Source organism: Pteropus vampyrus, unplaced genomic scaffold (assembly GCF_000151845.1).
Source record: "Pteropus vampyrus isolate Shadow unplaced genomic scaffold, Pvam_2.0 Scaffold4, whole genome shotgun sequence".
Lineage (NCBI taxonomy): Eukaryota > Metazoa > Chordata > Mammalia > Chiroptera > Pteropodidae > Pteropus > Pteropus vampyrus.
The window spans coordinates 15,318,052-15,332,697 of record NW_011888785.1 but is presented as its reverse complement, the minus strand read 5'-3'; the positions used below and the strand labels follow the sequence as shown (position 1 = coordinate 15,332,697).

At 37.1% G+C, this 14,646-nt stretch overlaps 1 protein-coding gene across 2 annotated transcripts in view; it reads right to left on the bottom strand.

Moving 5' to 3' along the window:
- CDK6 (cyclin dependent kinase 6) overlaps nt 1-14,646 on the bottom strand; it is a 216,966-nt gene that overhangs the window by 72,599 nt on the left and 129,721 nt on the right. The gene's annotated exons all lie outside the window — the stretch shown is intronic.

Here is a 14,646-nt window from a genome sequence, read left to right as displayed (position 1 = left end):
TGCAAGATCGATCACTTGCTGTCAATAAGCACACTTTAATAGCTGAGAAAATGGAATTTCAGAGAGGTTGGGTAATATGGCCAGAACCTCGGAGCTCAGAAGTGGGAGGACTGGGATTCTCACTAGGACTGACTTCGACCCTGTGCTCCTTCCTCAACATCCAACGGAACATCTTTAATTCAGCATTCCAAACATCCACAAATCAATAGGCAAACATACAGGCTGTAATTAAATAACCAACAGGAAAAGATTTTAAATTTACTTTAAATATTTAATGTGAACTTTTAAAAGGGTTTGCAAATCTTACAAACTCAGCTATCCTTTGGGGTTAAATGATTTCTATTTTTTAAAAAAAGGTTTAAGAAAAAGGTTTTTATACTTCAAAATTTAGTTCTGGACCACAGGAGCGCTCTAGGTGGTATGATGTCTATTCGTCAAATCCCCATTTGATAACTTCAATGAAAGCTAAGATTTAAAAATCTCTTTGGTATCCCTAACATTTTTGCTTTGGTCTGTGTGTATGGAAATCACTGTAACAGAGTGAGAGGACTAGATTCATTTATTAGGTTTATGTTTATACTCTATTTGAACTATCAGCATTTGTCTAAAGAAACATCTTTTTGGTTTAATCCTCATGTAATTCAACATGTTTGAATTCAAAAACAAAGCATGAATTGTACAAGACTTACATTTCTAGTTAATTCTCTAAGACAGTAACCCAGATAATGCCCAGGGCCTACATTTAAAAATAACAAATTACTACTTTTTGCCACAGATATAAATCTAATAATTGTTCCATAGTTTATGTAATATTATCTCATATATTGAGAGAACGTCCCCAGTTTTAATTTGCTAATTTATGTAGCTGTTCTACATTCTCTGACCCAGAGTCCTTCAATCCTCACTTTAAGTTACTATAATTTAAAATATCTCAAATTATGATAATTTCTTTAATTTCATGAGATTTAAAATATAGAGGTTCCAAGTTTTTGACAACAAATTGTAACAATTTTTCCTGACAGTAAAATATAAATTCTGTTTGCTTAGTAATTATTATACTTCTGTGCCTTTAATAATTTCTGATAGAAAATAACTTAAAACCAGTTTAAGGAACATATAAGCAGATTTATTAATTTTTGTTTGAAAGCTTTATAAAGACAAAACTATAAAAAATGTATCAAGGTTTTAGTATATGAAGTAAAGAAGTTCTCAACAATGTAATTAACTTCTACCTAAAAGTTCTCTGTGTTTTATAATTTCTAAATAGCCTAAGTAAATATAAGGGTAAATCTAAATTTAAAAACATGTTGAGGGAAACAATGACTGCAATACATAAAGATCAGCATTTAGAAATCTATGACAAAGGTGGTTTCTAACGATAATAATGCAGTTATCTACTAAGCAAAGATAACAACAGAAACTATGGACAGAGTTTGGAGGTTGGAGCCAGCTGGAACCAAAGCAAATACGATGTTTATTACAATCATTACATGTATTAACAGCCTCTAGAGGCGCTGAACGGATTTGGCAACAGGAGGGGGAGCGGAAGACTGGGGGGGGCGGTTCAAGGATATTTACACAAGTGTATGTATCTGTTTAAACTGCTTTGATCTCTATTCACAATTTTTTGAACCAGTTCAATAACAGTAGAAGATAAAGTAGAGCCAAGGCCAACTCTGACTTAAAATACATGTCAGAGGAAACCACTCTTACTTAATATTTGACTTAACAGTCTTTTATTCATGTACCCTTTCAACTGAGATCCTGAAAAAACTTTGTATATGTTATTGGGATCATTCTTATTATATGGATACATGCTTAAACAGCAGAAAAGCATGTTATGAACATTGTGCTGGATATCTTCCTTTTGCCTCTTTGAATGGTCTCTGCCTTGGGAAGTGGATCTGTATCTATCATAAGCTTCCAGCTTATTTTTGGGTTTGGCCAAGGGGTAGCCTAGGCTGGAGTTCACAGAAAGGTATACAAGTGAAGCAGAGTCTTTAACTCCTAGATTTCCTCCCAGTAAGGTTGTCTAGAGCTAGCTGTGTTGCCATCACACAGTCATTGTCCATCCTGAGCAGCCTACTCTATCTGATTCCAGTAACTGCTCCCCTTCTTCCATTCAAGCCTAGAAATGGTTAACAGCCTGGATGCAAACTAAGACTCCAGTTCTAGCACCATTTACTGCACTTCCCTTAAACTCACTTCTTTATAAACCTTGTCTTTGTAAACAAACCTTTCATGAATTATCTTATTTTTAGGGTGCCATCTACTTCCTTTTGGGACCCTGACGAATGCAGTCAGTTTGCAGATGAAGAAACTAGCACGGGTGGCAACTTCCTCCCTAAGCCTCAGTCTTTTCACCTGTTAAAGACGACACTTAGACTGGAGGGTCTGTAAGGCGACCTCTGTTAACATTCTAGGAGTCCCTAAATGATGTGACAATGCTAATAAAAGATTTAAAAAATGTATATACTGTCCAGACCAAGAACTCTATCTTTGGACATCCTCGCTTGTCCTTTAGAAATTATTTATGAAGTGCACTGGGCGGGGGCGGGGCGGCGATATTTTTCTGGGACTCGCTTCAACAAGTCTCAAATGTAAACTTAAGATAATGATTTCTGAGGAATATGGAAGCGATCTTTGGAATAATCAAAAATCTTCATATTGTTAAAGTGAAGGCTTTCTAAGCTGTCCTCTAAGCTGTTTATGTGCTCCATACCAACATAAAATTCTCTAGAATGTATGTTTTTTCCCTCCAGAAGATTATTATGGTTTTGCAAAGTGAAAAATCAAAATTAGTGGTAATTTCATTGACTTTTCCTAAAGAGTCCCAAAATTCAATTCTTTAAAATTATACATTTAAATTAAGACTATTATAAATAATCAGAATTCTAATTCTAGCAAGCAGTCTTATGCCTCTTAAATAGAAACTATTAAGAGGAAACTATTAAGAGTTAAACGCCAATAAAACTTAACACACAAAGTACTTTGCAGCAAACAGTAATGGAGTCATCTCAAATGGACTCATTTATAATCTAAGGGCCAGAACAAGATGTTTTGATACATGATAAAAAAAATGGATGAGGTCTACACAAAGACAAGGTTCTCAGCATTGAGCTCGGTGCTAGTAACAATCCAGGCCTCTGCTCCGATGCATCCATTACCAGCAGGAAGGCTATCTGTCCTTCCCAGGACCAAGGCTGTCCTGGTTCACAGGGGGCCACTGGCTCCCATTTAGATGTGCTGATTTCCAGCTGTCTGGCCATTGCTTCTGTAGTTTTCTCTGTGGGTTTATTCTTTCCCTGAGTCTCTACAGGTCCAAATCCTCACATATCATTTCCTCCATAAAGGCTTCCCTGATCTGCTCGCTGGAAGCTCTTCCGCGAGCTTTTACTCCACTTCTCTAGCACCTGACCCTCCCTTTCTATTTTCCATTATTGTTGTTTGATTCACTGGCCACAGTGTGTATATAGTGTCACGTGTGAAAGGTGCTCAGGAATGAACGGATGATTGAGAACATGACTGAACCACAGGGAACTCCTGGGGCAGTGCTGACGGTGCGCAGAGGTACTCGGCAGACTGGAGAACATGGAGACAACAATCAGCCCTCTGTATCCGTGGGTTCTGCATGTAGAGTCAACCGATCATGGATCAAAAATATTTGGAAAAAAAAAGAAATCCCAGAAAGTGTCAAAAAGTAAAACTTGAATTTTCCATGTGCCAAGCACTATACTACCTGAATGAAGTGACGCGCAGGCATAATCTGCTGTAGCCTATATACAAATATAGGTTATGTGCAAATATAGGTTATGTGCAAATACTACGCCATCTGTGGATTTTGGGATTTGTGGGGTTTGGGGAGGTGTCCTGACACCAATCTCCCATGGATATCAAGGAAGGACTACAATTAGATATCTTTTAAAAATAAGAAATTGGACCTGTGGAGGGAGGTGGGGCTGGACCCAGTTTGAATCAGAGGATATATAAAAAGACTTGAAGGGCAACGGCACAGGGAAAATGAGCTGAGATGGGTGTTCCCTCCAAGCAGAGACAGAGGCAATCTTTGGGGAAGAGCCACTCAGTAGACGGGCCTGTGTACTGTTTCCGAGGGGGGATGATAACGACCCACTAAGGATGAATGGAGGTGGAGTTCAGGGAGCCACACTTTTCACGATGCCAGCAGCACTTGCCACCTCTTTCTGAGCCTCTCTCCCATTTGGTTAATTTATAAGCAGATCTACCTAAAAAAGGGTTTTACTCCGGAAATCGAATCAAGCCTTTAAAAGTTCACGTGAACTTCAATTCAGTTCATCATGTGAGTGCCTACTCTATGACAGGTACCCTGTTAGTACTGGACAGACGGTCACAAATTAGGAAAGCGGCAAGTCGAATGTATTGGCTGAAGGACACCTGGGGAGGGGACAACTGGTAGCGATTTAAGTGCAGAATGCTAGGGTCCTGTCCAAGCGGTCCTTCTACTTTTCCAGTAACTCCTTGGAGGTCTTTGCCCTCACCAGACTCTTAAATAACTGTTTTCTCTAAAGCCAGATCCTCAGGCAGTTTCTTTTCTTATGTAATGCACAATCCCTGGGAAGCATCATATGTGGATACCCCCGCCAAACCCCCGCCAAGTCCATACTGTGCCCAGACCTGACAGAGTACCTGACCCAATTGGGTCCTGGACATCACCACTTAGTAGTCCCATAGGTACTTCGATTTCAGAATATGTGAATTGTCTTTCCTCTGAAGCTTGCTTCTCTTAGATTCTTTCTCTCTGCAAGCAAAATAACTCGGCTCCCCACTCGTCTCCACTATCAATAAAGTCGCTAGATCCTGACAATTCATTATGAATCTGTCCTCTCCCGACGGTCTTTTCCTAACAGTCTGTCTCCTTCCTCTCTGTCCTCTCTACTACATCTGAAGCTCTGCTAACCACACTCCTGCTTAAAATCCTTCATCCATTCTCCAGAGCTTTTAAGGTCAAGTTCAAGTCCAGTTTACCCATGATGCCCTAATGGTCTGGCTCTCATCCTCTTTTGTTTTTCACCTGTTCCTCCTTCATATGAAAGCTTTCCTCTACCCACTCAGAGGCTTTATGCTCTATCATTGTTCAAATATGCATGCTGTGTCATGCCTTGTGGCCTTCCCACACACTGAGACCTTTCTCTGGAACATCCTCTCACAGCACCATTTTTAATTCTTGTGAACCTTGGCCTTCCTAGTCCTCCTCAATTACATGCAGTCACAGCACTTAACACACTGTATCCCACTTGTTGTGTAATTATTGCCTACTAGACCCAAAGCCAATCCTTTGAGGACAGAGACCATTTCTAAGTGGACTTTTCATCCCCAGCACCTCACTATCCTAGAGCACTGTGGATAGCAGGCATAAAACACATGTATGTTCCAATAAATAAATGGGTAGCCAGAAGACAGAACGAAGGGTTACAGAGTTAGGATGGAAAACCCAGGGCAGGATACAAGGGTTTCTATTACAGTATAAATTTACAGACCATGGCGATGTATTCATACCCACACCAGGCATTCTGAGAGTCCACCAACACTATCTTTAGTCAACAGATAACTTTTTAATAAAGTGTGAAGACCATTTTATATTTGTAAAATGAAGTTTTAAAATGCCTTAAGAGGCCATGTTTTCCTTCAGGCTGTATTGTTTAAATTTCATCTTGAACTTGTGAAACTTAAAACAGTTACCACTTGCTAAATGTCTATTATGTTTCAAGTAACAAACTCCTTCTCTTTTTAGAAGTACAGTATAGTTTTGATTTTGACACTAACCAATCACATGCTTGATCTCCCTCGGCCTTCACCATAGAAACCAAGCAAATATTTGTAGACATTCCTTCAACCTTCACAGATAAGTAGAAATGAAAATTATTCTGAATACAGGATATGGCAGGCTGCAGAGCTCATCGTTTCCTTTTAAAAGTTGTTTTAACTTATAAGAAAATCTATATGCTTGGGAAGGCTACATAATAACTCATTTGATTTTTTATTATGAAAGTAGTCAAATGTCTCTAAAGTCCGTGATTTCTTTCTCCTGGGTTACTATGTTCATTTTTATGTAGGCTGCATGTAAACCGACTGAATGAGCACTTGCAAGATATATGGTTAGTACAAGTGGGGAGGGAAATGGAAGCATAGTTTTAAAATTTAAGTTCAAGCTCAAACATTCTTCAACATCTTAAAATTCAGTGGGCACTGCCCTCCTTAAATGGGAAGGATTTGGAGACCTTCAGCTGGAAGGAGCTACCAAGATATAGTCCATTCTATAATACCTGTTCCCCGACAGCTTCTGCTATACACCTCCAGCTACAAAGGTGCACGGAGATACATACGAGAAAAGAAAACCAGCCATGCGGTTTCAATCGGGGCTTCCAGAAATGAATTTAAAGTCTACAGAGGATTCTAGCGCTCCCACTATATTTTGTGATTTTAGCTTTAAAGGTAAGAACTAAAGGAAATATGCTTCTGAAGGTTAGGATATTTCATACTGCTCATTTAGCAAGATTAAAACTGCAAACAAAAAAGGAGGACATGACTGAGAGAAGGACTTAGACTGCAGCATTAGGAATTTGGGTTAGATAGAAGGAAGTATTTTCTGACAAGGACTGTTAAATGTCAGATGGATTATTGGGGGATTTTGTGATCTTTTCTCTAAAAACTTTTCATTTTTATCCTATCTGGGACAAAGACATGGGCTAGGGAAGGAGGGGGGGAAAAAAAAAAACAACATCTGTAGGGCACAGAACATGTAAATACTGTGCTGGATTGACTTCAGTTGTTACCTTTTATAATCTTCAGTTTAATGGTATGAAGTAAGTATTGATGACTTTATATTTAAAGATAAGGAAGCTGACACTCACAGAAGTTATGTAAATTGTCCAGGACCAATCAGTTAGCAAATGGCAAAACCAAGACTTGAAGAAGGTTTTATAGGAATCAGGTTCATTCACCTCACTGTGGAGACTGAATGACCTCAGGTCTTTTTCTTTTTTTTAAAGCTCAATTACAATAAAAAGTCTGTATTTTCAAAATAATTATTTCCATAACAATGTGGGTTTAACAGAAAAGCTGATAAAAACAAAAGAAATGGTTTTCCTAGGATAATGGAATCCCAAAGGATTTCACCAAGATGGCCATCAGTTGAGGGATCAGGGCTGAGGATGCGCAAATGGCTGGGTCCTGGGTGAAGGGCAGGGAAATTCTCCTTATCCACAGTGCTTTGCACAGGGACCTGAAGTCTGGTGCCATGTGCACAAGCATGTTTCTGCTGGTAAATGGCTCATGCTGTTATCCCAGAGATCATCCCAGATCACAGCATCATCCTTCCTCCCAAACTTGTTCTCCTTTTGTATCCCTATCCCTACAAACCAAATCACTATTTAACTAGTTTGCCAAGTCAGACTCTTCCTCAGACTTACCCCTCATCCATTCATGCAGACACAGTATAAAGAGGTGCCTTTTTATCTTTACAAAAGAGCAAAATGCACATAGGACTATAAGTTGTGGAAGTAGGAGGATGGAAAATACACAGTTTGGAGAACCTGAATACTATCATCCAACATTTTGTAACACTGTTCCAAAGTAAAAGAAAAAATTCACATCACTGAGCATAAGAAATGCTCAGGTTTGAAGACTCGGTGTACTTGTATGGGATGACATATTCTGGGTTTTACTATCTGATTTCAAAGTTACTAAAAAAGAAGTCTGACATGTAACATGTATCCTAGACCTTCATGTCCCATCTTTCTTTTATAAATTTTATTCTTCCCTTTCTTCTTTTATTCTTTTAATTTCCCCCTTCTTTCTTTTCTAAAAGACTTTGCTATACTTAAGGATTTTTAATATCTTTATACCTTCTATGAGCAAAGGGGAAGAAAAAGATCACTGAAAGGGAATATAGCTCTGTTAATTAAATAGGTAATTAGAAAATATACAAATTCATTTGCTCTTGATGAGCCACAATACTTCTCTTAAAAATGTCTCAGTTTCTAAGAAGAACCACACTACTACCAAGGAGTTTGCAGAGTATTTCTAGGTACATCCGCTGTCAGGAGAGATACATGTGTGAACATAAAAACCAGCGGAAGGCTTCTCACCTAGGCTCATGAGCTCATGCTGCACATGTGTTTGGGCCAGTGTGGCTGCTGCATGCAAACGCTGCTTGAAAGGAAAAGTAACCCTTTAGTTTGGGTAAAATTTACCTCAGAACTAATTCAAAGAAATAGTAGCTTTCCATTTACAAACATTTCAAAGAATATTGCTGCTTTCTAGAAATCTGTGGCAAGTAGCTCCTTTCCTCCTTGAAACAGCTAGGGCTTTGACAAATAGTCCCAGAAATGATTACTGTGATATCTAAGAAAACATGTAGATCATACGAAATATTTACATTATTCTTTATTAACTGAGAAGTAGTCTTAAATTACCATTCTAGATATTTTATACAAAGATCTTGATATATGTCAAAAACAGAAGCAGAGCCTAGTGATACCAGCTGTGAAAGCCTTCCAGAACATTCTAAGACTCCTGCTCTAGACAGCACAGGTCTCTTATAGCCCCTGCTGATGTATGTTGTGACCATAAGAATCTGCTTCCATCTCTACCATCCCTACAAGACTGAATAGCAAGGACTGAGTCTTACTTATCTTCGGATCTCCAAAGCTTAGCACTATCTGACATACATCAGGCATTCAATAACTGTTACATATATGACCAAGAAGTTCTTGCAAGTTTGCTTCCAAACTACAAAAACAACCCAAAACCAGGGAGGGAAAAAAAATTCCACCTGTCTTGGATTATTCTGAATATACAAAAGGTGTTCCACATTGATAAATATGGTAACAAAATCAAATTTCTTGTAAAAAGCAAATAAATTTTTGCTACCTATTGGCATCACTTGATAGGTAGTTAAGACATTCATTTACTTATTTATATTAGAGTACTCACAAATCTTAAAGTGTACAATGCATTTTTACATACGGATGCACTTACATAACTACCACTCAGATCAAGATACAGAAGGCCTTCTTGTGCCTTTCCTAGTCAATATCAGTCCTGCACCACTATTCTGACTTACATCACCATGGATTAATGTTGCTGGTTTTCGAACTTCATATAAAAGAAAATATGCATGTTGTTGTGCATACCAGTAATTTGTTCCCTTTCATTGCTGTTTAGTATTCCATTGTGTCAACATGCCAGGAGTTATCAAGTCTTTTTTTTCTGTTGATGGGTGTTTGTAGTTCTTGGCTATGGTGAATGAACATTCTGCTATGTACATTTTTGTGTACCTTTCTTGTTGAGACATATATATGGAGAGGGAGAGAGTAGTTGAACCATTATCTACTCCCTCCAGGAATGCATGAGAGGTTCCAGTTTCTTCATGTCTTTGCCACCACTTGATATTCCCAACCATTCCAGTTAGTGTACCTCCTATACTTTTGACTAACCAATTCATAAGAATATAAGGTTCTAAAAAAAATGATAATATAGTTGGGATTTATTAAAGCACTAACTAGAACCTCTTTGTAATGATAGAATAAATAATGATACTTATCATTTGTGTATAGATGTGTGTGACTCAATAATTTAACACATTTTTTTATTTTATTTACTTGCTATATTAAAATTATTGAGGTGACATTGGTTAATAAAATCAAACGGGTTTCAAATGTACAATTCAATATCACATCATGTGTATATGGCATTGTGTGTTCACATCCGAAGTTAAATTTCCTTCTGTCACCAAATATTTGAACCCCCTTAATCCCTTTAAGACAATTTTTTTAAATGTTAGGTTTCTCTTCTCCCTTTTGCCCCTACTACATCTGACATTTAGCAAATTTCTACCTCTATATCCATCTGTCTTTCTTTGGAGGTGTATAAGCAATATATTTATACAGAGTTCTTAGACAATTAGAAAATTTGGGCATTAAATCGGGAAATAAACTAAAAAATATTGTGAAATATTTGTGCCAAGATTCTAAGTTAAAATAATAATGCAAAAGTTTTAGAAGTTGTTGGATGGTGGTTTTTACTGGATTTCCTATATAAAATTCTGAAATACCATTATAAACTAAATACCATTATAAACTAAAGTATAGAACTATATACCTGACAGTATATAGTCCGGTAGCTTGGTTAAGAGGCAAACCCTGAGCTATTGGCTCCTGTTGACACATATCCTTCTGAAGAGGTCATGTCGTCACGTTTCTATCTGTGGTGAGCCTATATTCACATTCACCCAGGCATAAAATTTAGGACAAAGAAATGATGGCAACTATTTCGGGGCTGGGGGGTGGGCTGCAGGACAATCATCAGTGTACATGTGGTACCATTTTCCCTTGTTCAGAAACTCTGAATTACTGTAGAAATTATTTTCTTCATTTAGTAGATAAACACTGCAGAGTGCTACATGGTGGCTGGCATTCAGTGCTAGTGAATGAACCACGGTTCCTGCCCTTATGGGGCCTACAGTCTGACTGCAAAGGTATAGTGGGAAAGATGGGGAAAATACTACGACTCGGCCTTGAAAGTTATGCTTATTGGGGTAAACATAGAGAATCTGTGAGACTCTGCTTTCAACTTAAAAATGAACCAGATTCAAATAATTCCATCAGTATTTTCTATTAATAAAGACATTTCCAGTAAGAGAGGAATACTGGTAGTATCTTAGAGATGATGTGAGAGGAACCCATTTGGCTATACTTTTAAATACTAGTAACATTTCTACCCTGACATATTAAAGACTGAGAAGTTCTACAGTTTAAAAAGAAACCTATTTAATTTAATATTTATCAAATATTGTCCATGGAATGATTTTTCCCCCTTATATAACACCTATTACCATCCTATAGAATTAGGGTTCCTTGGAAAGTGCTTTGAAAAGCAATAGTCTATAACAATGTACAGGGTTAGAAGCAAATAATACAAAATAAATTTTGAAATGTATGCACGCATACAGCTTAACATTCTTAACTAGTGTCATTCTCAAAAATAAGGGCTTATATATCGCACTTTAAGTACGCAACATATATAAAAATTTGGTTTGGCATTGAAAATTAAAGCACAAAATGAAAATAAAAGTTGCAAAAGTACCCTTCAGGGCTTTGGCATAAACATTATAATGTCGATTACCACCACGTAACATTACAGATGTAGATGCTGAGGAAGTCTTGCTGTCTTTATTAGCCATACTATTTCCGTTAGTACAGATACGCTTCCATTTAGGAAGTGAGTTTTCTGAATACTCTATTTACTTTCAATGACCTCTTTAAGGTAAAAGTAGAATACAGCAAAAATTCTGGTTACTGAAACCTTCTGGCTGTTTGTACACTATTTGAGAAGAAATTTATAATAGTGTAATGTTAAAGTTCACCAACATTTACTGGACAACCTACCATGATAGGGATTGAGATTATAAAGATAAATCTTAGACAATGCCTTTTCTGGAGGGGTTTGTAGTCTAGTGAGGCAAACATGAAAAGAAATAACTGTAATATGGTATGGTTAGAAATATAATGAGGCATAAAGGAAGTGCTATGGAAACACAGATGACTTCATTAAAGAGAATGGGTGATTTATTGCTCCTGTAATAAAGTACACGTAACCTTTATACAACAAAAATATGATTGCAATTAAGAAATTAATAAATATTTATTGAGCACCTATTTTATACTATAAATCTGCATGCCAGACTTTCTTAAATGTCGAATCACTACTAGTCTCGTTGAATTTCATATTGTTCTCAAAAGAAATGTAAAATATCTCTCAGATTCTTATGTGATTTTATATCCAAAAGTAGAGGGAGCCAAGGTAAAGTTTAAATTTTACACTTTGGAAAAAGGCTAAGGCAAAGAACATCATATGCAAGCAATCCCCTGGATTTGTAATCAGAAATGCAGCAGGTTCTTGAATAACATCATTTCCATAGAATGTTGGTGAGAAAAAAAAAAAAAAAAAGATTCCTGGCCGGGGCCACTGTCTGTGTAGAATTTACATGTTCTCTTCATGTCTGCATGGGTTTCTCTGGGGACTGCAGTTTCCTCCCATGCCACATCTCAAAGTATGCATGTTAGATATTGGTGTGTCTGCACTGTCCCAGACTGAGTGTGGGGGGTGTGTGTGTCTTCTGCGATGGTCTTGTCTATGTGGGCTCCCGCCTGGCGCCCTGAGCTTCTGGGACAGGCTTTGGCCACCCATGAGCCTAAACTGGAATAAGCAGGTTGGAAAATAATTATCTTCCTTGTTTTTATTCATCTTTTTTAAATGTATGTATAGCTCAATGTTTCAATGTTTAATATTAGACGTGTTTTGGGTCTTTATTTATAAGTTTAGTGATGTTTTTGTGACCAGAAATATGCCATAGGAACTTAACTCTTGTCTAATCAATTAGCTTATGGTAAAACTGGTTTTGTTATATACACTATCGTTCCACTTAAAGTTGCAGTTTCTAAGATCCTATCAATGAGGTAAGTGAGGACTTAATGTATACCTATTTCATGCTTTCATTTCATAGAGCCAGCAGAGGGAGTAAACCTCTTCAAAAAAAGGTCCCATATGTGGAGAAATGAAGACTTCAGATGTAAAGAAAGTTCCATAAAAGAAACTCTAGGTGAGGAGACACATATTTCAAATACGGGAAAGTAATTTAACTATATTTTTTAAGTTCCTGAAATATAATACAAGAGAATAACAAGTACTCATTGAAAAAACTGAAGGATATCATCTTACTGCTCCAATGAGAAGGGACTGAAAGTATGAACTCTCCCGTCTGAAAGCCATGGCAATCAGAAATTCCTGTAAAATGCATCATGCAGTAAAATCTAATTAATTGGCATTAATAGGAAGGAACTTAAATAGTGCACCTGTTAATTAGCAAGAGCTACTGTCTTGCTGAGCGCCAGTTTCATGCCAAAGATGAGTCCGTACCCACCAATCACAGTACACTTCTGCCTCAATTTCTAAGACCAAGATGCTATCACCTGTGAAGAGAATGGAAGCTTCTCTCTTGAGACTCCCAAATGCTTTGTAACTGCTATAACAAATTCACTTTTTTTAAAACAGAGCTGCATGGCACTAAGCCTTTTTATGATTTTCTTCATGGGGATTACTGTGAGAAAAAAGTTTCATTAATGAAAACCAGGCATTTTAATCTACTTTCATTTCTGGTACATCTATACATTTACTCTTCTCTTCTGATTTATAAAGATATTTTTTCTAATTGATTTATCATTATGTACTTCAATAATGTTTCTAGTTTTCATGAGTATATATAACATTTGTCTTTTAAAGAATTAAATTCAATAGATACTTGTTGAAAAGAATTTATTTTATTTTACAGTCCTTGGGTTGAAGGCTTTTACTTTTACATTCAATCTTTCCTACCTAGTCATAAAAGCATGTAGTGCTCTCACTTAGCCTCTGCGCATAGCTTTGGTTAAACTGTCAGCTTTTATGTAGAATCCACTGTTGGAATGTGAAGTCACTCTAATTTGAAGAGGGAGGAGAAAAATAGGATTCTACAGAAATTGTGAGAAACGTATCACAGTGAAATCAAGGTGTGACATGTTGATGAAGTGAATAGTTGATATGCCAGTCACCAGATGCCTTGGGAACAAGTAAAGACCAAGACTTCATGTTACTTCCTGCTCAGTGAACAAAACATCTCATAATTACTTGTGTGGACTTCTACATGCTGAGGTATACTCATGATGCAAATACCAGCCACTTATTAATCTCATCTTTGGTCGTCAGTAAACTCACCATACAGTACACAGGGTACAAGACTGGATGGAGAAAGGGAAAGAACCCCTGACTGAGATTTGGATAACTGGGTTTTAGTCTCAGATATACCACTAAATAACCTCTGTGTATTATCTTGTGAAAGAAGTAATTTTATATTATTAGGCCCTAGTTTCACCAACTATAAAATCAAGAGGTCACATTAGGTAATTTCTAAAGTCCCTGCAATCCTAGAACCTATAATCAAGAATAAATAAATTCTACATGCTCAGTGACACAGCCTGGACATTGTAGTGGTACCCATACATCCAGGTCAGTGACACTGTTCAAAGAAACTTCACATTTAAAGAAACAGAACTCTGATCAAGAGGAAAAATTAAAGGACATTAACTAGTATCCAACAGAATGTGATTTCATAAAGCAAAACTGGAATTCCAGAAGAGACTGTGAAGAACTTTAAAACGTCATTTAGACTGAGAGGCAAAAGGCAAAGGCATATATCCTATCAACTGCAGTTACAGTCTAGAGCACAGTCACATCTGCGTGTCTGTGCAGTGTAGTAGGGGCTGTTGTCAGTCTCGTATTCTTTTCAGAATCAAGCATCATTATCCAAACAGGAATATATAGTGATAGGCAAGCACCTAAATTTATTACAAAATAAGCTCATAATTGCCATTTCAGAAGGAGTAAGATTTTATATGTCTGCCAGCGAAATACGGTCCCTTCTTAAAAAAAAAAAGAGCATAGCAAAAAGGAATGGTATGAGTTATAATTTTTCTGCCCTTACCTACTGTAACATATGGATCTATAAAAATGAATTCTCCATTCGTGTCTTCAGAATTCACTGCAAAGTTATTATATCAAACTTCTGAAATT